Raw genomic sequence first — 26,613 nt, forward strand, 5'->3', positions numbered from 1 at the left:
GGTGTTCCCAGGTCAGAATTAACAAATAACATAGCTTTAAATTTTAATTCTAAAGAATAAACTGATATTCTATAATATAAAATACATAATTTATTTAACTGTATTGATCGACATTAGCTCATTTCTGTATTTTTGCTCCTATAACTAGAACTGTGATAAACATTTTATATACAATTTTATCTCATTTCTGATTATTAACTGAATTCTTAGACTCCTAGCAGTGTCAGAGAATAGGGTATTTTTTAAACTCTGGACATGTAATATTAATTTGTTTTCTGGAAAGGTTGTGCAGTTTATACTCCCACTTTACCCAAACTGGCATTTAATATTATATTTTCACCTTTGCCAATTTGATAACCAGAATTTTAATTCCATTGTTTAATTCACATTTCCATTACTTACTAAAGAGGTTGAACAGTTTTTTACATCTTTTTTAGCCTTTTTATTTTTCTTTTGTGAATTTTATGTTCATTTGATTGCTCATTTTTAAATATGCTGTTAGTATTTCTTTCTTGGTGATTTGCAAGAGCTCTTTCTATAGGAAGGATATTAAGATTTTGTCACTTTTGGCAAATAACTTCCCAGTGTGTCCTTTACATTCAGTTTTTAAATTTTTATTGTAGAAATATCACAAATACAGAGGGCATGCTTCAGTTATCTGATGCTGCATAATAAGCCACATCAAAATGCAGTGGCTTAAAATAGCATACATTTTATTTTATCTCAGTTTTACCGGTCTCAGCCAGGAGATTTTTATCTCTCATGGCTTATTCACCTTGTAGATTGGCTGACCTGAAGAGTCTCAGATGGCCTTACTCACATGTTTAGTGCCCTGGAAGGGACAGAAGGAAGGCCAAACTCTGCTGGTATTGCCAACTGGAGCATATAAACGTGGCTGCTCTTGCACGGTGGCCTCAGGCTGGTCAGATTCTGAACTGGAGGCTCTGGACTCTAAATGACAGTATTCCAGAAACAAGGCAGCAGCTTCATGGCCTTTTATGACCCAGCCTCAGAAGTTACATAGTGTCACCTCCACTGTGCTCTTTGGGTCAAAGCTGTCACAAGCCCTTCCAGACTCAAAAGGAGGGAACACAGAGGAGGGTCAAAGAATTTGTGGCCATGTTTTCAAACTTTCAGAAGGTATAAAACATTTTAAGGAATAAACAAATTCCACTTCACTTTTTAATTTTGTCAATAACATTTTTAATAAGCAACTAGTTATTAAGTGCATTAACTTATCTCCTTTTTCTTCTTTGTGATTTCTTCCATTGCTTTGTAATTAATTTTTTAAAATTATTTTCAAAGTGTGTGTCTACAGAATCAAGGCAATTATCAGTTACTATATTTGGAGAAATGACTTTATGGTCTTTAGGCACTTTAAGTACTATGTGTTGGGGCTGCATTCATTTAATATAACTCTTAATCCTTTCATCCTTAAATTTCCATCAGTGATACACTGGAAAATTCATCTAAAAATTCAGGTTGACCATACATTTAACTATGCAGTTGCTGTGTGGAGGTGGAAAAAAAAAAAGAAGTGTGACTAGTTCTAGCTTAGAACTTTGCCACAGTTCTGGTTCACTCTTCCAAAGAGAACTGAAATACAATAAGCTACATTTGGCCTGTGTAGCGAACGAGTGGTACCCATCAGTTGCTGCAATGATGCTCAAATATTGAATAATTTGATTAATTTCATAAATCTGATTTTAGCACTCTTTCTTCAGATGTTCTGAATGGCAAAGCAAAAAAGGTATCCTCCCATTTAATTAGTAATTATTTTAAAGGATGTTCTTCTGGCTAATAGAGAAGAAAGAACTCCTTATAAGCATACATTATAAAAACTCAATAAATGCTAAATGCTGATGGTCATCTCATGTTCTAAAAAGTTACACTGAGGTCTTCAAGTTGTTTTCTCTGCTTCCAATAACATTTCGAAAACTAGTGTTGTCATCTGAGAATGGAACTGTGAAAGCTATATAGGGAGAAGCAAATGAATAAATGTATAACACACACATAGCATGATCTTCAGTGTTTCTACTTATCCTGTGTATCTTTCTCCTATTTTATTTTCACCATGTCCAGAAAAAAAGTGAATTTTGGAAGAACACATCGTAAAAAATCCTATTCCCTAATGCAGTTAATCACCATGGCGGCAGGAGCCGTAACTAATTTTTTTTCAACATTTTATCTCCAACACTAAGCACTGTGCCTCACACATAGTTGTCAATGAATACTTATAAAAGAATGATTTGAGGAGAGGCACAAAAGTATTCACCAGCCTGTTCCTGTGATCTAGTCTGATCTGGAGACTTTCTTCTTCATGGAGGCCACTGTGTTCATGGAGTATCGCCACCATATCTGTCTCTGATACCTGTTGGTCACACCACACAAGCCGTGGACTGGAAAAGGTGGCCCCTTGAGTGCGTTTACCATCGTTGAAATTTATTGAGAGATCATTTGGGATCCTACGGCTTTCCAGAGACAGAGGGTCTCAAATCACCTATGGTTAACCCAAACTTTACATCTGAATATCCACAAGTCGAGCCAAAGTTCAACTGGATCCACCCTCCAGGCCCAAGTCCACATGTCAGAGCCTGGGCCTTGTGCTCTGGGGACACTTGTGAACATTTCAGCAGCTAGGACCAGCCAAGTACTTCTTCATTTCTTGTTGAACACAGAAAACAGATAAACCCTAAAAATATGCTCTTCAATACAGTAGGCATTACCCACAAGTGAATATTTAAATCCAAATTAAAGTTAAAGAAAACTAAAAATTCAGCTCCTCAGTTGGACCAGTCACATTTCAAGTGCTCCACAGCCATATGTGGCTAGTGGTGACCACACTGAACAGAGCAAACAGGAAACACTTCCTTTACCACAGAAAGTCTTACTGAATAGCACTGCTCTAGAATATATCACCTACATCACATTGCAGAAGTTACCAGTTAGAGACCCAATTCTGCACTGGTTTCCTATTCAACCAATCCTGGCTTTCAAATTTTTTTATTTTTCTAAATGTCTAAAGTTTCCCTGTTTAAATCTGTTTTGAACAACAAATACAAATATTTCCTAAACAAGTCTCTCTGAAATATACCAAACCAAAATTAGAGAGTATCTATTATGCAAAACACAGGGTTAGATATCTGAAAATTAGTTTAAGTGGGACGATGTCCCATGTGATTTGTAAAAAGTGTAAATTACAGGTGATTAATAAAATGTATTTAACTAATTAAATTGCGCCAAAAGCGCAAACGAAAACCTAAAAGTGTTGCCAAGTTAAAGCTCTACAAGATCTGATTTGATAAATAATAGAGAATAATTTCTAACTGGAATACTGTTGTATGCAAATTGGATGGAAATATGTTGTTGGAAGAGTTCAGTTTTCTTAAAGAAACGTAGCTTTTCTCCCTGAGGTATTAACTTTTTCATAAATTTACTTCCTCTATAGCAAATGTCCAAATCCTTTCTAAATTATCTGAAATCTCTATTAATGGAAATTAAATTAATGGGAAACTAGCACATAATCTAACCATGGAAAGCAATAAATATATACAATAAAAAGTTTATTTGGACATAATATATACTATGTGTATAAAAATAAAGAGGTGCATACTTGTATACATAAAAACAGAACAAATTATTCTCTCCTAATTAGCAAACAAAGATCGCTAATATCTACTAAAAGTGCACTTACATTTTAGTAAATAATAGCATTTTTTATTAAAGTGTGTATGTATGCATTACTATTATGTAATTTTCTCCTGTGATTCCAAAACAATACACTTTGATAGTAATTCAGCTTCTTGCCGTCTTTCCAATTGAGTAAAAGTATTCTCTTCTTTCTACCTCAGAAGCTGTTCTGGAAAGGGAGCAGCGTCTGGTGAAGAGACAGAAACCGGCCCCAGGCGTGCCACCGGAAGGCACAAGCAAGGACACTGGTCCTCGAGTCGGCAGGCGGGCCAAGTCTAAATGTAAGTGCGAGGAGCGATGGAGCGCGGCGCGGCGGCGGCCTGGCGGCCGGTCATCCCCCGGCGCAGCGGTGGGGGCGGGGGTGGAAGTCGCTGTCGCTGTCGCTGTCCGGGAGCACACGAGGGTATCCGGGCAGGCTGCGGGTCCGTCCTGTCTCCCAACCTCATCTCCACCGCTGCAAAAGCCTGGAGACCATCGTTACTAATGCCAGGTTTTTAAATCCCCGAGAGTAAAATACATGTGCAGAGTGTGATTCTAACTGATTTTTAAGCCCAGGCATGTTGAATAGAGTCTTAAAATAATCATTTCCATTGGACCTGACTAGGTATCCAAGTGTTCACCAGATGCTAGCGGCTAGATTTTGCAGAGGAAAATTGCTAACTTAAGCTTCTTTTCATGATTCAGCAGAGGGTTTTAAGTAATAAAAGATCTGGAGATTTGTAACATAAATAATTCCAGTGCAAATGGGAAAATTAAAATAATCTTATCATCTCCCAGTCATGTCTATATGTGCTTTTCTACCATTATCAAATTTCTCTTAATTGGCCAATTTTTTTTTCTGGCTGATATTTTATAGTTTTAAGTTATGAATTGTAATGAAGAAATGATTCCTTTCAGATGAGTAAAGTGACATGTACTAAATTCTAAAGACAATCTAGGATGTATGAAACAGAGCATGATCTAACAAATATGGTTTTATTCACATGCAATATAGTCTGTATCACCAGTGAAAAATAGTAGCAGCATGCCAGAATCTCTTATTCCTTAATAGATCTCCCAGTAGAAACAATTAAAATATAAAGTACATCATTAACTTTTGAACTTTGATGGGAAAAAAATACCATCCATTTCTGACAAGTAGACATTATCTCATAGTATCCACAGCCATCTTATGCTTATTACCATTGCTTGGTCTTAAGTGTGACTTTTGGACATACAACTCAATGTTTCCTAATATTTAATAGTACAATGGCTTTTATAGTCTATTTAATTTTATTTAGTAATTTAAAGAATGAATAGTTAAGATTCCCCAGATTTTTGTGTTCTTGCTGGAGGTGCACTTGAACAAAAAGAAAAACACATCATCTAGCCCTACAGCTAATACCACATGACCACATCCTGCCTAGAATGAATCCATTCAGAGTTTCTGGAAAAGCACAGATACAGTAATGATTTTCCTAAGGTATCAGATTTTTGCTGTGGGTATCACTAATTATTTTGGCTGCATTCCATCAAGGCCAGATGTTAAACAAATAAAATATTTAGAATACAAAACTATTGAATAAAAAATACATGCTCATTTAAGCAATAGTTTCTAGAAATCAAGCCAATCACACATTTTGGAGAAGCTGAAGAAGGAGGCATGACGTGGGTTCTATTCGTAATGTCAGGTTAAGGTTCTGAACTCAATCCAGATAAACTTTATAATTGTTGCAACTAACTGGAGCTCAGCTGCTTCTGGATTTCTTGTAACAAAATCTTGCTGCCAAGGGCATTGGGCTCAGCCAGTAAAAAAATTACAGTAATAATGTTAAACTAAATCATAAAAATGCAGAAGGTGGTTATTATGGGGCAGAGGAGAGGAATTGCTTGTAAAGTTATGGTGGAAATATCAAAAATAATATTTTATTAAACTTTAAAAAAATTAAGCTTTATTTTTAAACTAGGGTGCAAAAGCAATAAAATGTAAAGGTTATTCAATAAACGATTTCATTCAGTGGTCAAGAGCAATGATTCAGCAAGTGAGAATAAAAATTACATTTATTCAACATGGTCATCAATTCAGGCAGGACTGAAGCTTATATTATGATCATTTTCTAGTAAAAATAACCAGCTGAAAGTCACTTTTTTTTGAAAGTCACCTTTAAGAAGGAATTTCGACTGAAAAAGGAATAAAGAACTTCTTGAATGAGTATCTTCTCAGTGAAAATGAACTTGGCTTATGCTTAATTTCACATAGTATAACACTCTAAATATTTTATGTGATTTTTCAGTTCTAGGAAGAAATTCATTTGAAACAAATGTAGAAAATGACTCAAAAAGTTTAAATATGTAAACTATGATAGGCTTACAGTTAGGGAAATAGATCATAATAACTTATCTTCTATGAGCCTTCCAAGAGTAAAGAATATAACTTTTTAAATTATTTTTCGAATAATCTGGAATTTCTTTCCTATCAGCTTTATACCTTCTGTAAATATAGATTCCAGAATCATGTATCACAGACAGTTTGGGATATTCTGTATTTTCCTCAAGTTGGATAGCATATTTCTAAGTGACAATTATCAGAGAAACAAACTCCTTTTGCTCACTAAAATACGTAATGTGTTTTACACTGGGTAAGCACTAAATAATATGGTGAATAGAACTGAATTATTTCAATGTTCTTTTCAGAGATTAATGTGTCTCTTGGATTCACACTAGAGAGGTAGTGTCTCACCCATGGGGATTAATGAGCTACATCTGTAACCAAAACTACTCATGGAAAACCTGCTGAATTGATCCATATCTGTTTTATTAATCAAGCCCAGTACGGAAGGGCTTTCTTGTGGTTGTATTATATTTTGGAGATAAATAGAGTGAGGAAACCACAGTTCAATTTTGAAGTTGTTTGAGATATTGAAGAACGCGGGATTTTGCATTAGATGACAACGGTAAAGTCCAGTCCTTGATGCTTGTAATGCTGATATATAAGTATATAAATATCCTGTATGTATAATTTTACTGCAGACCTTATGACAGTAGCCAAGAAGACCCTAACCATTTAATATGGTTTAATATGGAATTTACTTCTTACTGCTGCTCTCTTCGACTCTCTTCCTTCCTCATTTTTTAAAATGAAAACGTTTCAGGTTGGTTTTTTTGTTTTTTTCCTCCAAGCTAGCTTGGTATGAACAGCCTTTAGTTGAAGCAGATGGCTAGAAGTCAGAATCCCCAGATTCTATCCTTGATTTTCCTACCAACTGGGAATGTGGCCTTGGGCAAGTCATGAGAGTAAATCTACAATAAAAGGGATAATAATGCATTACATATGTATGGTGCTTTATGATCTTGCACAGTACTTTCACATACAATATATTATTTAATCTTCCTCTCAGCCTCCTAAGAGGAGTATGGCTGTTATTAACAACCCCTATTATAGAGAGTGAGAATTTGAGACCCAGAGACACTAACGTGAGTTCACAGTCTTCTCAATATCAAATGTCAGGGCCAGGAACAGACAGAAAAGATGATTCCAAGCTGGTCTTTGTCTCCTTTCCTCTATACCATGCTTGCTGTGGTGCCGCCAAAGCTGGGCTGTCTAACATGGTCTCCAGGAGCCACATGAGGTGATGGAGCCCTTGAAATGTGGCTAGTCCCAACTGAGATGTACTGTGGGTGTAAAATACACACAGGATTTCTAAGACCTTGAATGAAACCAAGAATGTAAATTTTCTCATTAATACTTTCTACATTAATTCCATATCAAAATGATAATATTTGGGTTATTTTGAGTCAAATAAAGTATATTTTTAAAATTAATGTCACCTGTTCCTTTTAACTTTTTTTAGTGTGAGTACTAGAAAATGTGAAGTTGTGTACGTGGTTCACATTGTTTCTATTTGACCGAGCTGGACTAGAGGATTCTCTGGTTCAGAGCCCACTGTACATATTTCACAGTACTGGACTTGTTTATACACCTGTCTTGATGTGGCTGAGACCAATTTCCAAAGGCTCTGTCAAATAGAGCAGTAGAGATTAGCAGCAATAATTCAATCATTCTCACCCATCTTCCACTTGCAGGGAAAAAGTCAGATTTTGTTAGCTGATGCCTTAAATTGCTCATTTATTAAAAGGGCTCATTTTATACTTGCTGAATGCTTGAAAAGCTTAGAGTGAAAGTACTATGGAAAGAACTATAAATTATATTTATGACCCTATAGCACACTTTATTTTTAAATACGTTCCTATTAAACATTTTGAGTGAATGAGACATTGGACTATTAGGTGATATAGCCAATGTAAAATAATAAGTATATGTAAATTTTTTATAAAATATAGTATATTTTATCCCCCCTACCAACTCTTTAAGATATATTATGTATAACCCCTAAAGAAGTAGCTTATTTCTGTTTTGAAAAACCTAAATGAAAGTCCTCAGGAAAAATGGGTTCTTATTTAGGAGAAAAAGTACCTATAGTTAAAAAAAAATAGCCCAAATTATTGAAAACTAACATCCATTTGGCATTTATTATGTAGTCTCAAGCACTATACTAAGAGTTACCAAGATTATCTCATTTAGGGATTTGAAAATGAGCAACACAAAGCAGAATCAAAGTTCTTAACCATTACTGCCTCTCACTACAATCCTATTTGAAGTCACAATGCAAGCTATCAAGATAGTATGAGGATATGAGGGAATACTGGACAGAAAGATCAGAAGTCTGCCCTCAAAGTATACACAAAGTGGTGGATTTGTGGACATGTTTTTGAAAAATACATACTTATGAACAAAATTATGTGAAAGAGGAGTTACTCTTGTCTTTCTAAAGGTTTCTTTATGTTATGATAGAAATCTTTATAGCCGTGTTCCCCAGTGAGTTAAAACTTACCTATTGTTTATAAAGCAAAGGTCTCATGCAAAAAAAGAAAAAAACTATGTAGTATGAATTTTAGAGATTTGTTTATACCCACTTGGATAAAAGTAGGCTGAAGTTACCTTAAATATTTTCTGGAAAAAGAAGGGATGAAAACAAATAAATAAAATGGGGACCTAAATCAAAATCATAAAATAGTAAAAACTAAAGAGTTTTATAACTTTTTATACAATAATAATAATATGTTACCTTTGAAGGCTGACATTAAGAATTGTGTATATAAGCTAATTGCATACTAATTTTTTAAAGATGTCAAAATATAATATATAACTTGTTTTCAATATCTTAATGTTTATGCTTACCCGGAATGAAGTAATAGGAAAAACATTAACAGTAGCCAACTATGGGTAGCAGAATTTTAGATATTTCTATGTCCTTATTTATACTTTTTTGTAATAATTCCAGAATAAACATGTATTGTGTGTATTGCTTTAATAATAACTAAATAGAAAAGTTATTGTAATCAATCCCAAAATTGGTTGCAAATAAGAAAGGCAAAAATTATCTGGAAGGGGGAGTAAAATGTAAACTTTTTTCTCAATCACAAAATTTGAAAATAATATATTTTATAGGTTCTTCTTTCCAGGCATTATTGCCCTTCCTTTGACTCACGATAAAGCAACCTGTGAACTATTCAATTTCTCTAGACAATGAAGGTAAAAGCTAAATTAGGTTTTCTAGATTCTCTTGAAAGCAGTTTACCCTCAGCTGTGAACATGAGTATAAAGATCAAGGCTGTAATATGAGCTCTTAAAGCCTAAAATTGTTATTGCAGCAATCAGAAAAACAGAGCATCCTGGAAAGTGTGCCTCTTCACCTTAAAACAAACTGGCTGTCAATCATTTCTAATGGTGTCTGCTTAAAACTGGCCTTAGTCTTAGACTTTGAGATACGTAAAATGTCATGTGAGAATATATTATAGAATCATATCTTTGGGCCAGACAGGGTCTTGGTGATCCTAAAAAGTGAAGTATAGAGCTGTTTTAGGCATCCCTTTTAAACATTCGTGGCAAAATATTAGGTCTGCTAACTCCTTTTATGACAACAACACTAAAATTTTACTACAAAGAAAACTCAGAAATGAATTCCTTGTGCCAGTTCATCATTAAATCATAAATCCACAGACTGTTAGAGCTAAAAGAAGCCTTCTATATTAGCTCATCCAATACCAACATTTTGCAGATGAGAAAACTGAGGAACAGAAAAATCATTTTCTCAGGAAAATGTGAAATCACCGAAAAATATCCCAAAGAATCCAGGAATCTCTGGAAGCTTACCTAGGAAGAGCTAGGTATTTTAAATCCTACCAGAACTTGAATTTTTAGTTTGGTTGTGGGTACTCCTGTACAAGGGAGAAAATATACTGATACTGACTAAAATTCGTGTGATACATGAAAAGCACATTCACAGTGAATGCCTGTAAAGTGAAAGCCAGAAGCATAACAAAGCCAATGATTTCAGACCAGATCACTTATTTATTACTAAGCTCCCTTTCTTTGTGAGTCAAACATTTGAAAGGAGCTTTCTTTGCCACTTTTCAGGCACAAATCGTTTATTATCATGAGAAATTGGCTACTTCCACAGTTGCTGATAGACCAAAGAATAATGAGACATTCATTCCTTGAGTTAAAAAGAAAGGCTGTCAAATTCCTCCTGATTTTATTCATTTATGAAAAAATATGCTTGTAATAAAATTATATGTATTAAAAATATATTCTTCATCCCCTCAAAATGCATACTGCACAATACGAAGATTGTCCTGGCACAAGTAAATATTAAAGTTCTTTTTCTAAGTTCAATATCTGTGTCAGAAATGGAAATAGTAACACTTGATTTTAAGAAAAATAGAACAGTGCATGCATGTCTATTGTCATCTGTAAAGTAGGAATAAGAGTAGACTCTCACAAAGCTGTTTAAAGATTAAATCCATTATTAGTAATTGTAAAATGCTTAGTACAGTGCTTGGCACATAGTTAACATTTGATAAGTGTCAGATATTAGCAGTAGCAGTAATATTGTTATGTAAAACATGATAACTCCTCCACATACCCCCTCCCCCTCAATCAAACCAAACTCTTGAGAGTCCCCTCCCTGTTTCACAGCCCCATGCCCATGCACACACAGATCCCTCTTTCCAAATGTTCTTTCGCTTCTTCTTCTTCGGGTGAACTCCTACCCATCAGCCAGGGTTCAGCTCTGAAGCTTCTCCTTCTTACCTGTCTTCCCTCATTCCTGTACTTGACTTAGTTGCAGTCACCCATTTCCCAGGATGCCCCACAATGTGCCTCTTCTAGTGATTGAGACATAACTTTTTTTTACTTGATTTCTCCCTCACCTCTTACACACACACACATACACACACACACACACTCATGTACACACTGAACTGAAAATGCATCACATTCAAGGCATCACACACATATTTTTGTATCCCTATAGAAATATCTGTTGAAATAAATAAATAATTGACTTTTTTTTTTCCTTCCTGAGTAGTTATCAGGGTAGACTGTGTACAAATGGCCTCAATTTTGAAGGGGAAAAAGGGTGATGAATAGAGTGGAAAAAGTTGGGGGATACCACTTGGCAACCTTAGGACCTGGCTCTGCCAGAAGACTAAATCAGTGAGTCATTGAACTCTCTGGACTCTCTCTTTCTTAGCAAAATGAGTGAGTTGGGCAAAATATTCTCTGTGGACCCACCCAATGCCACTATTTATATGATGCTAAACATTGGTTCATCTCAGTGGTTCTCAAATTTTAGAATCATCAGGAGGGCTTGTTAAAATTCTCCTCATTCCTGGTCAGCAGGTCTGAGATGGGACCCAAGAATTTGCATTTTAACAAGTTCCCAGGTGATACTGAGGCTGGGGTACCACACTTTGAGAACCAAAGTGATTAATCTTCTTAACATAGGATATTCTGACACTGTCCTGTTGCCACCTGGCAGAGCACTCCTGATGTGCAAATCACAATGAGATGAAGGTAGGTAAGCCCAGGCTTCAGTGAAGCTGCCATCAGGAAGACCGGGCGCTATGGGTGAGTCCCAAGAGTGGCCACAGAAGGCAGACTTTGATGACTGTAACAGTTCTGTGGGGAAGGGACAGACTGAGTTCACAATGTCACAGGGCACAGAAAACAAATTCCAGGATTTAGCCCATCAGTTAAAACCTGCTGCTTCTGGAGTCACAATGGATCATAGTTGCCATCTAGTGACACCTTTGAATTACTGCATCTAGAGACTACAGGATGAAATGCTTTTGTTTGGAAACTACATTTTTTTTTTCTTTTTTCTTTTTCTTTTTCTTTTTTTTTTTTTTTTACAAAACTGTTCAAGATGAGAACTTCTGAGAACAAACTTTAATTTACTCCGGTCTTATCCACACCTGTACCTAGGTACTGTAGAAATAAACAGGCATCTATCACTTACTATTTGCTAGGCACTCTCCTAATACTGTATCTATGTTCTGTTATTCACAGCAACCCAATGAGATAGATACAATTATTATCCCCATTTTATAGACAGGTAATATAACTACAGATGGTCAAAGAAGTTTAAAAACTTGCCTGAGTTTGTCCAGCCAGTAAAGTGGTAGAGCCGGGATTGAACCTAGACAGCTTCTGGAGAGAGAGCACTCTAGCCAGCCTCTCTCATATCAGCAGTTGAAATACATAGTTAGGGAAACAATTGTTACCTGTGCAGTAGTCCCACCTTTTCCATGGTTTTGCTTTCCGTAGTTTTTGTAACTCACAGTCAACGTCATCCAAAAGCATCAGATGGAAAATTCCAGAAATAAACAATTCATTGGTTTTAAGTTGTGTGCTGTTCTGAGTAGCGTGATGAAATCCTGTACTCTCACTCTGACCCACCTGGGAAATTAATCATCCCTTTGTCTCATCTGTTAGTCACTTAGTAACCCTTTTCGTTATCAGCTTGACTATCACGGCATCTCAGTGCTTGTTTGTGTTCAGGTCACCCTTATTTTACTTAACAATGACCTCAAAGCCCCAGAGAAGCAATGCTGGTAATTCAGATATACCAAAGAGAAGCCACTGAGTGCTTCCTTTTAGTGAAAAAGGGAAAGTTCTCCACTTAACAAGAAAAAATAAATAAATCATACGTTAAGGTGGCTAAGATCCGTGAAATTGTGAAAAAGGAAAAAGAAATCCATGCTAGTTTTGCCAGCACACCTCAAACTGCAAAAATTACTGCCAAGTGCTTAATTAAGATGGAAAAGTCATTAACTTTGTACAATAAGATATTTTGAGAGCATGAGAGACCACATACACATAATTTTTATTACAGTGTATTGTTATAATTGTTCTATTGTATTATTATTATTGTTAATCCCCTACTATGACTAATTTATAAATTAAACTTTATCATAGGTATGTATGTATAGGAAAAAACATGGTTTATATAGGGTTTGGTACTATCTGAGGTTTCAGGCATGTGCTGGGGGTTTTGAAAAGTATTCCCCACAGATAAGGGGAACTATTGTGAACAGTTATCAGTTCCCAGACAGGAATCTGAAAAATGTTATAAAGTACATACTGAAGTAATGATTTCTTTCTGATTCTTCCAAATGAAATCAGCTCATGTGTAATAACTAAAGAAGTGTTTCTACCTACACAAAGACACCATAATACAACAAAAAGAACACCAACCTGGAATCAACTTCCAGTTTGCCATGCAACTTTGAACAGGTTGCTTAACCTCTCTGAGCTCTACTTTCTTCACCTATAAAGTAGAAAAGATAAAAATGTAGTTTTTATAGTTTGAAGTTCTTTAAAACCAGATTAAATTTTTTAGTAACTGCTGAAGTTATCCAGTGAATGTGATCACAAGAGCAAATAGGGAAATTATGGACAGTAAGCCAATATTAGCTTTTCTCAAATTGTCCTGTACCTGGGAAAGGAGCCAGAACAGCAGATTTGATCCCCTGATCTATTATGCAGAAGTGCTAGCAGTAATAATAACGCTCATGGTGTGTGCAGAGAAGTAAAGGGCTCAACCCAGGAGATCTGTGTTTCACTTCTCTTCCTGGTGCTGCACTTGGCCTGCGCACTTGAACTCTGCACCCTTGTATATCCCTGCCTTCCAAGAGTCCTAACCAAGCAACTCCCGCAAAGAAGTCAAATCTTTGCTAGTGGATTGAGATCCAACCCCTCCTCACTTCAGACTTCTTTTATTGGAGATTTCCTTGGACTGAAAAACCTAGCTGTTGCTAATCCTTTAACTCCTTATCTAAGACTTCTCAGTTACCAAACCATTTCTAACCTCAATAAATGAAACACTATAGGATGGCTATCAAACGAAAGTACCAGTGGTTTCTTTGTACTTGTGTCTGTATAACATGATAAAATCTGCTGATATAAAGAGTCATGATAATGAAGGAAAATAAACATGTAGACGGAGCTAGAGGAATAAAGGGTAATAACTAAAATATGGTAGAGCAAAACATCAGTATCTCACTTCAACAGATGTCTTGATGTCATTCCAAGTATTTGCATATTTTTGATCATCACAGTAAACCCAGAATTAGTCTAGAGAAGTCTTATTGTCAACCTCATTTGAGAAAGGAAAGAAATCGAAGCACAGAAATTTTACACAGCTTGGAAAAAAAGTAAATGGTCGAGGGTCCACATATCCTAATTTTTAGGCCTATGGTTACTCCACAATTATAGTTTATTTTAATAAAATCCTGACATAAGATGACTGCCATCTGATACTTGAGTTAGAAAGAAGTTCCTTGTACATATACAGTAGAAGTAAAAGATTAATTCTTTACTCCTATGGCGAGAGCTCAGAATTTACATAAACTGGGGTAGGCAGGCCCTGGATGGTTTTGAACAAGGGAGTGACATCTTTAAATTATCACTCTGGTTTCTCTGGGGAGGTTTGACTGGAACAAGAGTGCAGGCAGGGACTCCTGTTCAGGGGCTATGAAGTGGTCTAGACAAACCATGATGGTGCCTAAGTAACAGTGACCCAGGATAACTTTCTATGGAGAGATCCTGAAACTTGCTGGTAGATTGGATGTGTGGGGAAAAAGATATTAAAAATGTTTCCTCAGTGTCTGAAATAGTCAAGCTCATAGAAGCAGAAACAGAATGGTGGTTGAAAGGGGTTGGGGGAGGGGGAAACGGGGAGCTGCTGTTCAATAGGTATAAAGTGTCAGTTATGCAAGATGAGTAAGTCCTAGAGCTCTGCTGAAGGACGCTGTGCTTAACGTTAGCAATTCTGTACTATGCCTTTAAAAACTTGAGAGGGCAGGTCTTAGGTTATCTGTTCTTACCATGAAAGAAAGAAAGGAAGAAAGGAAGAAAGAAAGGAAGGAAGGAAGGAAGGAAGAAAGAAAGGAAGAAAAGAAAGAAAAAGAAAGAAAGAAAGGAAGAAAGGGAAGAGAAGGAAAGGAAAGGAAAAAGAAAAAAGAAAAGAAAAGAAAGAGAGGGGGTAGGGAGAGAAGGAGGGAGGGAAGGAGAAAGGGAAAGAAAAAAAGTATTGTTGCTGCCCAAGTGAGACTGCATTAACTTTGAGAAACTATATTTTAGGGAACTAAGATTAGTTTTCAACATTATTTTTTGTGACCTATGCAATGTCATGTAACCATAACCTTCCTCAAAAATTAAATTTAAAATAATATGCATTCATCAAAATAAATATTAAATTTTAAAAGGACTACATAAACTCTCAGAATTTTTGATGTAGGGGTTAAAAAAAAAAAAAAAGAACGCCTCCTAATTTTGAGCCTGAGCCCCTGGATAAATAGTAATATCATTTTTCAAAATTGTGAAGCCTGGGGTAGAATTAGTTTCCCAAAACTTATAATCCTCCAATTAGTTAATTTGCTTTCAGAATTAATTTTTTAAAGCGAAAGGAATTCTTAACTCAAGAGTCTTTAGGATATGTCATCACCTTTTTTAAGGTTGAGCCGTGTTTAGCAACAATGATATTCTGCCACTGTGTGGAATCCCACTCTGAGACAGAGTTCTGAACCAGTCAGCCTGATCCCGTGTGATATTTCTAAATGATCTTTTGTAAAAAAGTTTCAAAGACCCATGACTAGAGAATTACAAAATCTTGCCTTCTGTTGAGGACATGTTTATAAATCTGCATAATGGAAGCTTAGCTCTCCACTCTTTCAAGAAATACAAGGTAAAAGTCTATGGCTCACTTCAAAGGAATGTTAAATATCAGCCTGAGATTTATGCTTTTGGGAAAGAAATGTTACAGTGGGAACAGAGAAGAAATGTGCTTGGTTTGTGAGTCAGTGGCTTTTTTGTGGGAACCAGAGTCTTGAACTTCCATGCAGCTGTGTTGTACTGAGCTTGGCCTGAAAGCTGTGGGGACGGTGCCGTCACAGCGCCCATATATGATTGCTAAGAACACGAAGACACTTTGGGGGTGCAAAGACTTAGCCAAAATTACTATAAATCCGATAGAGCCAGAACTAAGTAAACAGTAGTTTAAAAATGGATACAGGAATCATTTGTATGTAGAGGAAACTGAGGGGACCCCAAATTCCAGGGCAATGTGGTTCTTTTGTCAGGTCCTCACTTTAACAGAGAATGGCTCCTTTTCAACATTTTGGTTTGTCTAATGGATAGTAATAAGCAATGATATTTTTATAGATGAAGAAGACATGAAATCCTAATGGCATGTAAACTCTATAAAGATTAGAGGAAGGTCTTTCCATGTTCTTTATTGTCCCCTGTCATTAGAACCATACCTGGCACACAGCTAGCACTCAGCAAATCTTTGTTAAATGAATGAAGAAAGAAAAGCTGGAATAAATTGCTAAGTTGAAGGAAAAAAAATAGAAAGTAGAAAGGAATCTTCTCTTTCTAATTGTTTTTCTATAAAGTGCCATATTGTAGGTAAAATCTAATAAAAATTACAAGAGAAATTCTCCTCCCTGGGGAGCAGCTTTTGTCTATTGCACTCTTTTCCTGTTTTTCTCGCAGTTGGGTTCTCACTGCCCTACATAGCTGGTTGATATTGGTTGACATTGACTGAACAGTAACAGATCTTTACCTTGAGTTTCATCAGTTTTTACGTAGTTTCCACATATTTCATCCAATCTTCATAGTCTTTGTTGAGGGGACATCACCAATCTGGACAGTTAAACAAAAAAATTGAATAATTGACAGGCTGGCAACCGCAAAAGTCGATTTCTTTTGCCCATCCACTCAATTCTAAGATTCTAAGATCCGAGCCTATGATTCCCATTTGCCTTAAATTTACATCAATTCATGCACCCTTACCAATTCGACCTCACTCTCAAGGGCAGTCTTTTTTCCATTGCCACTCTTCTATCTGGCCATAGCTATTGAGTAGCTATGGATTGGAACTAGTAAAGAGAGAAAAATAAGACACAAAAAAAGGAAATCTCCTTTTAGGAAAGTATTTAATGAGAAAACAGAAGCCTCCACTTCTACAGCAAAGGCTTGCCTGGAATCCAGTCTGGATTTTGGAGGCTGTTATTACTCAGCCTCAAGTGGATCAGCGTGAATCTGTTCTCATTTCCAACGTTCTTTGAGATCCTTGAATCTAAGACCTTCTAGAAATGCTCATAATTCATTCTAAAGTGAGAAAATGAATAGGATGCATTCTAGTAGAAAGCCAAGGAGACAGAAAATAAATCTTTCCCCTCTCCCTTTTTGGTGACATTACACTTTAAAAATAGGTATGGGGAGGAGCCCAAGGAAGGAATTTCAGTTAGGCTAATCTACTTACAAGTAGAATTTCTTCCAGGATACAAGAGCTTTTGGCAAACATTGGTTGGCACATTCTTCCTAAAAGGTAAAAGGCTTTTTTTCTCTTTGGCAGGTTTTATATGACACTTAAGAGTGTCAGGCAAACCTTACAAACCATAGCCAAAAGCAGGTTAATCCAAAACACACATCCCCAGCCAGTGCATGATCAACAAAAAAATTAGGCCTAAGGATTACAGGATGTTAATTGTGAAACATAATTCCATGATATTTATGGCTCCATAAACTGGGCAGTGCTACTCTTGAGCACTAGGAAGTACTCCTTACATTGGGGCAATTGATTATATTTGATGCTAAAACATGTAACGTATTGAAGAGAACCACGGGTTTGTCACAATCTCTCCAGTAGGATCATGATTCTCAAACTTCACTAGGTCTGACAATCAACTGGAACAAGCTTATAGAAAATGCAGATTTCTGGTCTCCTTCCCAAGTCTATCTGGTCAGACTCCGTCGGGGAGGAGATTGAGAACAAGGAAAGCCAATGAGTAAGATGCAGATGGTCTGTACACCACCCATGGAGAATCAGTGCCCTGGAGCCTGCAGTGAGTGCCCTAAAGTCAGGACTCTCTCCATCTCTAAATCTCTGCACCTAGCACGGAGACTGGGACCTGGTAGATACTCCACAAATATATAATGAATGAAAATCAGTTAACATTTATGGATTCCAGGCACTGTTCTAAGCACTGTGCACATATTAACTCATTTAATCCTCACAATAAAGGACTGTTACTACCCTTGATACTTGCTGGGTGCTTCTGCACACACACTGTCTAAAGTGTCACCATGTTGGTTCCTTTATTACATTCAATGGCCACCTCCTTAGGAAGAAACCTCCCATACTTCTTATCTGAAGTAGCATCAATCTTACTCCCATCCCATCACAAGATCATTTTCCTTTTCTTTATAGCAATTGCCTCTATCTAAAATTATCTGATTTGGGTTTTTTGTCTGACTCTGACTCCCTTTACTAAAATATAAGCTCCATGAGAATAGAAATCTTGCAGATCTTATTTGTCACTGTATCTTTAATGCCTAACTCACAGGAGACACCAAGGAAATATTTATTAAATGAATGTATGTTAAAAATGCATAGTAAATGCAAAGTCAAGGAGTTATGTTTGCTATATGATTTCTTAGTTCTCTCAGAGCTTCCAAAATTTATTATAAGTGTGAAAAGTGAAAGAAAGACTTCTAACCCTCAAAATGATTTCCTGGTCTACCTTGTCCCAAGTCATAGATTGGACATGAGAAAAAGGGAACACTAAGTTAGGGTTAAAATGGAATGTCTGAGTTGATTTTTCACTCTACAGTGTCAATATTTTGTTTGAAAGGGATTCTTAGGACATCAGACACACCCACATTCAAACATAAGTAAAAAACACATTCCAAGATTAAATGTATGTGATTTTTAGATTAACCAATGTTTTTATTAGCCACACAATGACTGCTTTACTAGTTCAAAAAGCTGTATCTACATGACACCAAAAGAGCTAGTTAAATTAATGAAACTCAAGCCAATTACTTCAACAGTAAAAAGAAGAAAAAGAAAGGAAAAAAAAAAGAAAAAAAAAAAAAAGAAAGAAAGGAAATGGACAGACCAATTCACTCCAAACGACAAATGTGTTAGAAATATTGACCATTTTACTCCATGCCAACAAAATCAAAATCTGGAACTAACGATAGACTCAGGAGAGAGAAAGAAACTCATTTTAAATGTGTTTCTCATACAGTATGGCTCAAAACATGGGTTCTTTGAAAAGGGCCACTCGCTTGTTGACGTCATGCTAGCCAGTCCCCTGCAGGATACCAACTGTGCACAGTCAAATTGACCTCCTCCTCTTCATTTATGGTTGTGGGTCTCAGGCAAACAAGAGCTGGTGCCGAGGGATGGCCACTGAATGAAGTCTTTTATTCCAAGTAATTTTTACCGTGTCCACTAAAATGCCAGACAGTGAACATCGTCAGTAATGTTTTGGATAGAACGTACTCAAAATCAACTAGAAACTTAAAAAAAAATTTTAAAAAGCTTTCCTTGTTTTATTTTGAGGATATCTTTTCACTATGATCATGCAGGGAGTTAGCCACACGGGTTGGCTTCATTAGCCATCTCAAAGAATGTGGATAGATAATGAGAAAATCTTTCCATTTTTGAGAAATTGCTGATCCCCAACCACATTCATTTCCGCCAGTCATTGAGGCTTAGTACAAAACTTGGAAGTATCAAAGTAGATGTGGGAAGGAGGGGAGGAGAACATACAACCAATAGTGAGCTTTATTCTTACTATAGGAAGGCCATTTGCAAAGACCTCCATCTAGGAAGAATTTTGTTGCCCCCTCACCACCCCCATTGAGAAAGATTTAATCAGAATATTTTTTAAAAATAGAGAGGAATTTGTTTTCATTTTTAAATTTTTCAAATGCAAAAGTTTTTCAAATTTTTCAAATTGGTCAAGAAGAAAAACAATTTCTATGTTCACTACCCAGGTCTTCAAAACCATCTGGGTTAACTCAAAGCCAGGTTTAGCACGTTTTGTTTCCATTTTATGAACAAAACATGATTTGGATTATAAATTTCTCTGAGGTTCATGCACAGAGCTGAGAGACTCTGTCATTTCCTTATCAGAAGCAACAGGAGAAATTCCAAATATGAAGAATCACAGAGATTTATTGCCTCAGTTCCCAGCCTGACACTTGGCTCAGCACAGAGAGTAAGCGGCCAAAAAGAAGTCCTTTACTAAGGTATGAAAGGAACTGGCTGCTTGTGAAATCCAGACTTGGGAATGACACAAACAGGGGTTTGGGCTTTGACATGGCCAGCAAAACCTAGTCTGTTTGAAGTCAGATCAATTGATTTCTTGAACATTTCAAATAAGCAAAATTCTGCAGGAAATGGGAGCCAGATGCATTTTTAAATCAGGAGTTCCTTGGAAGACAGGCAGAAAATAATCAAACAACATCCTCTAGTTTCATTTTGGCCTTCCTCCTAGACTTAATCTCAGGAACTATACCTCCGACATGTATATAGACACAGTGATCAAACAAACTCAAGGAGGGGTACAGGTAGAAATTTATTTAAATAATAATTTTAATTTATTTAAATAATAATTTTAAATTTATTTACCTAACAATTTTATTTTAAATACAAAAAGATACAGTATATGTCTGATAGAAGAAATGTAGACCAATTTTAAAATACTACATCATTTGGAAGAAGCTCAAAAACATTTTAGGAAGTATCTATTGTAAGCCAGGCACTGTGCTGGCAATTTTCACAACAACCCTCTGAAGTAGTTTATTATTATTCTCATAATACACCCAAGAAATTGAGGCTCATTGATATTCAGTGATTTGCCAGAAGCCACAATGATTGTAAATGAAGAGGCTGGGGTTGACTTATCAAAGGAGTCCCCAGTCGGTCCTCAGGACTGAAATCCAGATGGAAAGAATCTGATTTTTAAGACTAAGCATCTCCTACCCTAACTTTTGCTAGTCCTCACCTCCTCACATGTGGAACAGGAATAAATCAGCAGCCTGCACTGAAGACAGATCTACCAGGTCAGGAGTAGTTGGCAGCTGTGTGCACGCCAGAAACACCGGCACGCTAAGTAGGCACAGGCAGCTTCCCCCCAGGAACTCAGAGGGGACAAGGAAGGAGGACTCTCCTCTCTTCAGTAAGCTTTGGCTTCAGACATTTAGAGAAAGCATAAGGAACATGAAAATTAGAAAACAGACTCACGCTACAATCCTAGCCACTAGCTTGCTAACGCCTTGTTCTTCATACTTGTGACTTTCATGGAAGATGAAATATTTCTTTCCTCTTCACTTCACATATGCTGAGCAGAATCCCTGAATTTTCCTGGAATTTTTATTAAGAATTCCAGATATTCCAGCAATGATTTTCAGACATCAAGCTTTGGCTGACAGAGAGCAGATAAATACCATGTTTGGTACAACCAACATCTGGGGATTTCTCCCTCTGCTTTCTTCTACTTTTTCTTCCAATGAAACTGTCCCATCATTGGTTTTGATTTATTAATAATGATCAGATTTCCCTTTCCAGAAATATCATTTGTAAGATTAAAAAAAAGAATAAAAATTGTAATGAGTAGTCATCACTGGTATTTTGTTAGTTCCTTTGGCTCTTGCTTTTGAACTGTCTACTCTGTCTCTCAGGCACTTCTGTGTTGACAAAGAAAATCATGGACATTTTAGCAGGGAATTTTTTACGTGTATCTATGTGAATTGAGTGCATCGCTAACATTGGAGAAACAACCTGAAAGGCCACATTCAGATCTGGACTTCTCAGACTCCTTGAAGTGCTGCACAAGAAGGCAGAGGCACAGGGAGATCAGCCTACCCTTGGCTCATTTGTTCCCACCTCCACTCGGCCATGGACCACAAGAGGTTTCATGGTCGTGCATGTGAACACCCCATCTGCACAGACAACTCCACCCACAACCCCTAACAAACAGCTGCTCCCTGGCCCCACGTTGGACCCAGAGATTCACACCCCAGGGGGACAGTCTATCTCAAGAGGCAGAACCCTGAGAAAAAGCCTGTGTAGCCACTAGAAACAGCTCATGATCATCTGGGTAGAGAATTCTAGGGTCCCATGTACCCAGACCATGGTCTAGAAGAATGTGGGCTCTGACAATACCATCCTTTGGCTCCTCACCCCCATGGCAGTTGGAGGAGGCACAGCTTCAGGAAGGTCAGAGCAGAGGCCCTTCTTGGCCTGATCTAGGTAGTACTTGGCCTTATTGTCCCCTTAACTGTAATGGCTAAGTGAGAATTAACCTCATATTGGATACTTTTTATTCATAGCTTCCAAGTAGCAGTGAAAGTCATCTCAGCAGAATATTTGGAACTAGAGGTTCCAGTGTCATAGTTTCACATAAGGCAAGGCATCTGCCTCTCAGGATCACTGAGGATTATGCAATTGGCTCTTTGAATTGCAAGTACAGTCATCTGATTTCCCACTCCAGTTTCCATGGTCCAAAGCCAATGAAGAAACAGAGTCTATTAAATATTTGAGAGGAGACATCATTAACAATGGATTATTATCTAAGATGGAAATAACTTTAATTAAGAGAAGAGAGTATAAGCACATATTTCATTGTCATAAACTTCCTTAGAAGATGAAACAAGCATGAGACAGAGAAATGTACTCTGGGAGAAGGAAGGGGGAGGAGGGTGGGCTCCTCAGGTTTACATTTGTTTCAAGTGAGGTAGATTGTGCTTCTCCTGCATGAATAATGCCCACTCCTGCCTCTGTCAGTAATGATAACACCAGTGAAAACAGCTAATGCTTGCCTCTTACTTACTCTGTGCTAGACATTATTCTAAGCACTTCATCTATATTTACTTATTTAATCTGCACAAAAGCCCTATGAGGTAGCTTTTATTATTATTCTTATTTTATAGAGGAAGAAAGTGAGGCATAAAAAGATTTTGGGAAAAAAACAAGCTTTGCCCAAGTCACGTAGGTAATAAGATTCAGAGTTGGGATTTGAGCACAGTCAGTGTGTCAGTGGAGTCTGTGCACTGGCAAAACATTTTACTGCTCCTTGGGATGTCTAGCACCCAGAGACCAGCCAGCTCAGCCATTGCTCGCCCGCCACGCTGCCCTGCTTCACCAAGTAACCATGCATTTGCCCCTAGTAGTTAGAGGTTCGAGCTGAAAAAGTGGTTGTCTCTTTGGCTGACCTGGGACTTTCCGTTTCTGGTGGAAACAGCCTCCCCTGGCCATCACTCACCTGAGACCAAAGAAACCATAAGAGCCCCAAATTCTCTCTACATCTAATGAGACTTTTTAAAGAGGAATTTTGTGTATTGAAAATTACTTATTCTCTTATCTTTAAGGTTCACAAAAGATTAGGGACTATGTCTTATTTTTCTTTTATTTTCAGTTCTTATTAGAGTTCCTTACATATAAGGTGTTCAGAAATTTTTAAATAAAGTTTTGCTATATTCTTCAACAACCCTGAGTTTTAATCTGACAGCTCAATGAATATAAGAAGTAGAATAACATTTGCCTAAAAATCCCAAATTCATTTATTGTGGGTGGGCATTGATATGAAAGCTCTATGTATGTGTGAGTCTATTCTGTATTCAACATTCCTATTCAGAGAGGTGATGTATGTAGTAGTTCAGTGCCTAGACCCTTGAGGCAGCCTCCCCAAGTTCAGATCCTGATCCAGCTACTTACTGACTGTGGGACTCTTTCCATTGCATTTAAATTCTTTGTGCCCCAGTTTCCTCATAGGTAAATGGGAATGATTATGGTAACACCTTCCATCTCAGGGGGAATTTTCTGCTAATTAAATAAGTTAATCAACACAAGGTAGTTAAGTGAATTAATCAATATAAAATGTTTTCAGTACTGCCTGGCAAATAGTACGTTCTCCACAAATGTTAGCTGTCATGCCAAAGCATCCCATAATTTAAGCACAAATATGGTTTCTTTCAGCACATGAAATAGTTGCATTTTGAAGGAATTAATAAAGTAGTTACCCATATGTTTTCTTTATGGTTATTAAGAGAACAGTTATTGTTAATAATAGTTAACAAAGTACAACCAGGAATAACAGACTATAATATGTGCCACATTTGCCACCAAGCATAGGCAACATAATGTAATGTGAAAATATGGTTCACAGCAACATGGTCTTGGCTATCACGGAATCAGCTAACTCACTATCTTCCTCTCTCCTCTGAGAAGGCTTCACTCTTCTAATAATGTAAGGAGCAGGGGCATCAATCTTAGCTGCAGTCAGCTACAATAGCTCAAACTGACACCCACAAACACTGAGGGAAGGAAGTGCAGTTTCCAAGGTCCCACCCATTTAGCAAAGATTGTCTAGTGGAACAGGTAGTGCAGTGGGCATTCGCAAGCGTGTGGTTGTTCATTTCCATGGCAATGAAGCCAGAGGAAATTGCAGCCAGACTGTGATACTCAAGATATTCCAGAGCATACACACCAGTGTAAATCCTTTTTGGAGCTGTGATTTCTTCCTTCATGGTCTTAACCTTTGTTGTATAAACCCTTCCCAGCCTCCTTACTAGGCCATCCTTCCCGGTGGAGCTTGGAGCACTCATGGTGCTACTTCTAGTTACTGCTACTTCACTGGCATGTGGTTTTTCTTATCATAATATCATTAGCATAAGGCAGGGGTTCCTCCTGGTGAAATGCCCAGAGTAATGTTCAGTTGGTCCTTTAACTCCTTTTGGTCATATCCATGTTCTTGGCTTCCAGTCTAAGAATGTTAACATTTCATAGTTTCCTCCTATTTCTTTTGTATATTTCTCCATATGGTCTCATTGGCCAGTTACAGTTTTTCTTTAATTGATTGACATCTGACTTTATGTCTCTTCAATAAACACAACATCCTCAATCCAACACAACAGATTTCCCTTCTAAGAGAAGAAACATCAAAATTACATTTTTATTACAGGAAAGTGTTCCAAATATCATTCAATACAAGCATGTATAAATATCAGATGCTAGCTCAACAAACCCAGGGCAGAGTACTTCTTTTAAGGATGATTTTGTTTATGGATGTGCCTAAGGTACAAGAATTGGTTGGTAAAAGATACATTAATAGCCTCTTGGATCCTGGAATGAAAGTAATATCAAGAATGCAAAGCTGTATAATGCTTACCATAATAGCTACCCTCTCTGGAATTTCTGCTATTTGCCAAGTCACTATCAAACATTTATTATCAAATATGATTCCAGTAAGAATCATTATTCCCATTTTCCAGGCTAAGAAATGGAGGTTCCTAAGGTTACACAGCTGGTAAGTGGCAGAGCCAGGATCCAAATCCAAGTGGCCTGGACTCCCCAGCCCGCAGGCTCTCTCTTCCTTGAAGACCCCTCTAGTTCATGGCCCCCAGTCACTGCAGCACATATGGAAAGGAAGAACTGAAACTCTAACAGCTCAACCAATCCATGCATTCAAGACTGAGAAGCAAATTATCACTAGAATTAACCAGGAAATGGAAACTAAAACTTACATTTCTGGTTCATTGTACAATCCATCAACAACACTTTATTTTCCCCCAGTGCTTTCCTTGAGAGAGAAGGTAATAAATTGTGAGTATGGTGTACTAAAATTAATATTCACCATAATAACTGGACTTGACTTTCAGAAGCCAGTGTTACTGATAGTTAAAGATGATGTCCTCGTGGGGAGGGAGACTCTCTTATGCTATCACATTGCCCATTTGTGCAAAGCATTAACTTTTCTAACTCCTCCCATTTTTGTGTGTGTACTAGCTCAGCAGTCAGTGTAGCTCCCTGACAACTTCAAAGAGATGGTGCCTCCTACAAGCCTAAAATAAGCCATGGTCCATCTTTTCCCTCTGGGTTTTATCCCACAACTCAGAACTGACACCATTTACATCACAACCCCACTCCCTTTAGAAATTTCTTCCTCTGGTGATTTGAGATCTTACCTATTTTGCCACAGTTTATTAATCCTGGTGCTCCTCAGACACAAGGTTTTCATTTAATATTTCACTTTGGCACGAAGACATTTTAAAGTTTCTCCAGCCCAAAACTTGGAAAAGAGCTAAGGAAAAGTAGCCAGGAGAACTCTACAACAATATTTTTTAAACCTTCATATGTCCAGATTTAAAAATAAATACATTTATCTTTTCTTCAGGAACAGCAATAACTCTGCACTGATATGATTTTTAATAATGCTCTTGGTAACAGCTGGTGGACCCAACATGTTTTTGGGGGGAAAAAAGAGAGAGAGAAAAAGAAGAAAAGAAACCTCAAATACCTCCCATTTACCCATGATGACCTGGCTCAGGCCTTGAGAGGGTTAGGAGCGTTTCTTTCATAAAGTCACATCTCATTAGGATGAACGTTTGTTCCAACCCAATGTATTACAGCCCATCATCACTGTTTCAGTTGATTATCAAAAAGTAGATCAAGATATAATGCATCCTGCCACTGGGTCTCTGAATCACAATGTGCAGACAAAGCCTGCAAGTCTGCAATAGTACAGAAGACAAAGCAGATGTCCCAAAATCAAGGAGTGAGAAGTAAAGATAACATTAATGATCATAAGAAGACATACATCTCAGAATCAGTTAGCATGAGAACCCAACACTAGAAGAATTTCAAATTCCAGGATCTATGAAAGGAATGTTGCCCCAGTCTCCTTTTGACTGTGATAGAAGGAGATTGTCATCAATTGTAAAATACAATGGAAACTCAT

The 26,613-nt window shown here is 37.1% G+C and overlaps 1 protein-coding gene across 3 annotated transcripts in view; it reads left to right on the forward strand.

Moving 5' to 3' along the window:
* COL8A1 (collagen type VIII alpha 1 chain) overlaps window positions 1-26,613 on the forward strand; it is a 497,220-nt gene that overhangs the window by 87,858 nt on the left and 382,749 nt on the right. For all 3 annotated transcript variants that reach the window (XM_010966407.3, XM_010966408.3, XM_074361898.1), the window contains exon 2: window positions 3,852-3,971. The gene's annotated coding sequence lies outside the window, so the exon portion shown is untranslated. The remainder of the gene's footprint in view (window positions 1-3,851; window positions 3,972-26,613) is intronic.

Source organism: Camelus bactrianus, chromosome 1 (assembly GCF_048773025.1).
Source record: "Camelus bactrianus isolate YW-2024 breed Bactrian camel chromosome 1, ASM4877302v1, whole genome shotgun sequence".
In the NCBI taxonomy this organism is placed as follows: Eukaryota; Metazoa; Chordata; class Mammalia; order Artiodactyla; family Camelidae; genus Camelus; species Camelus bactrianus.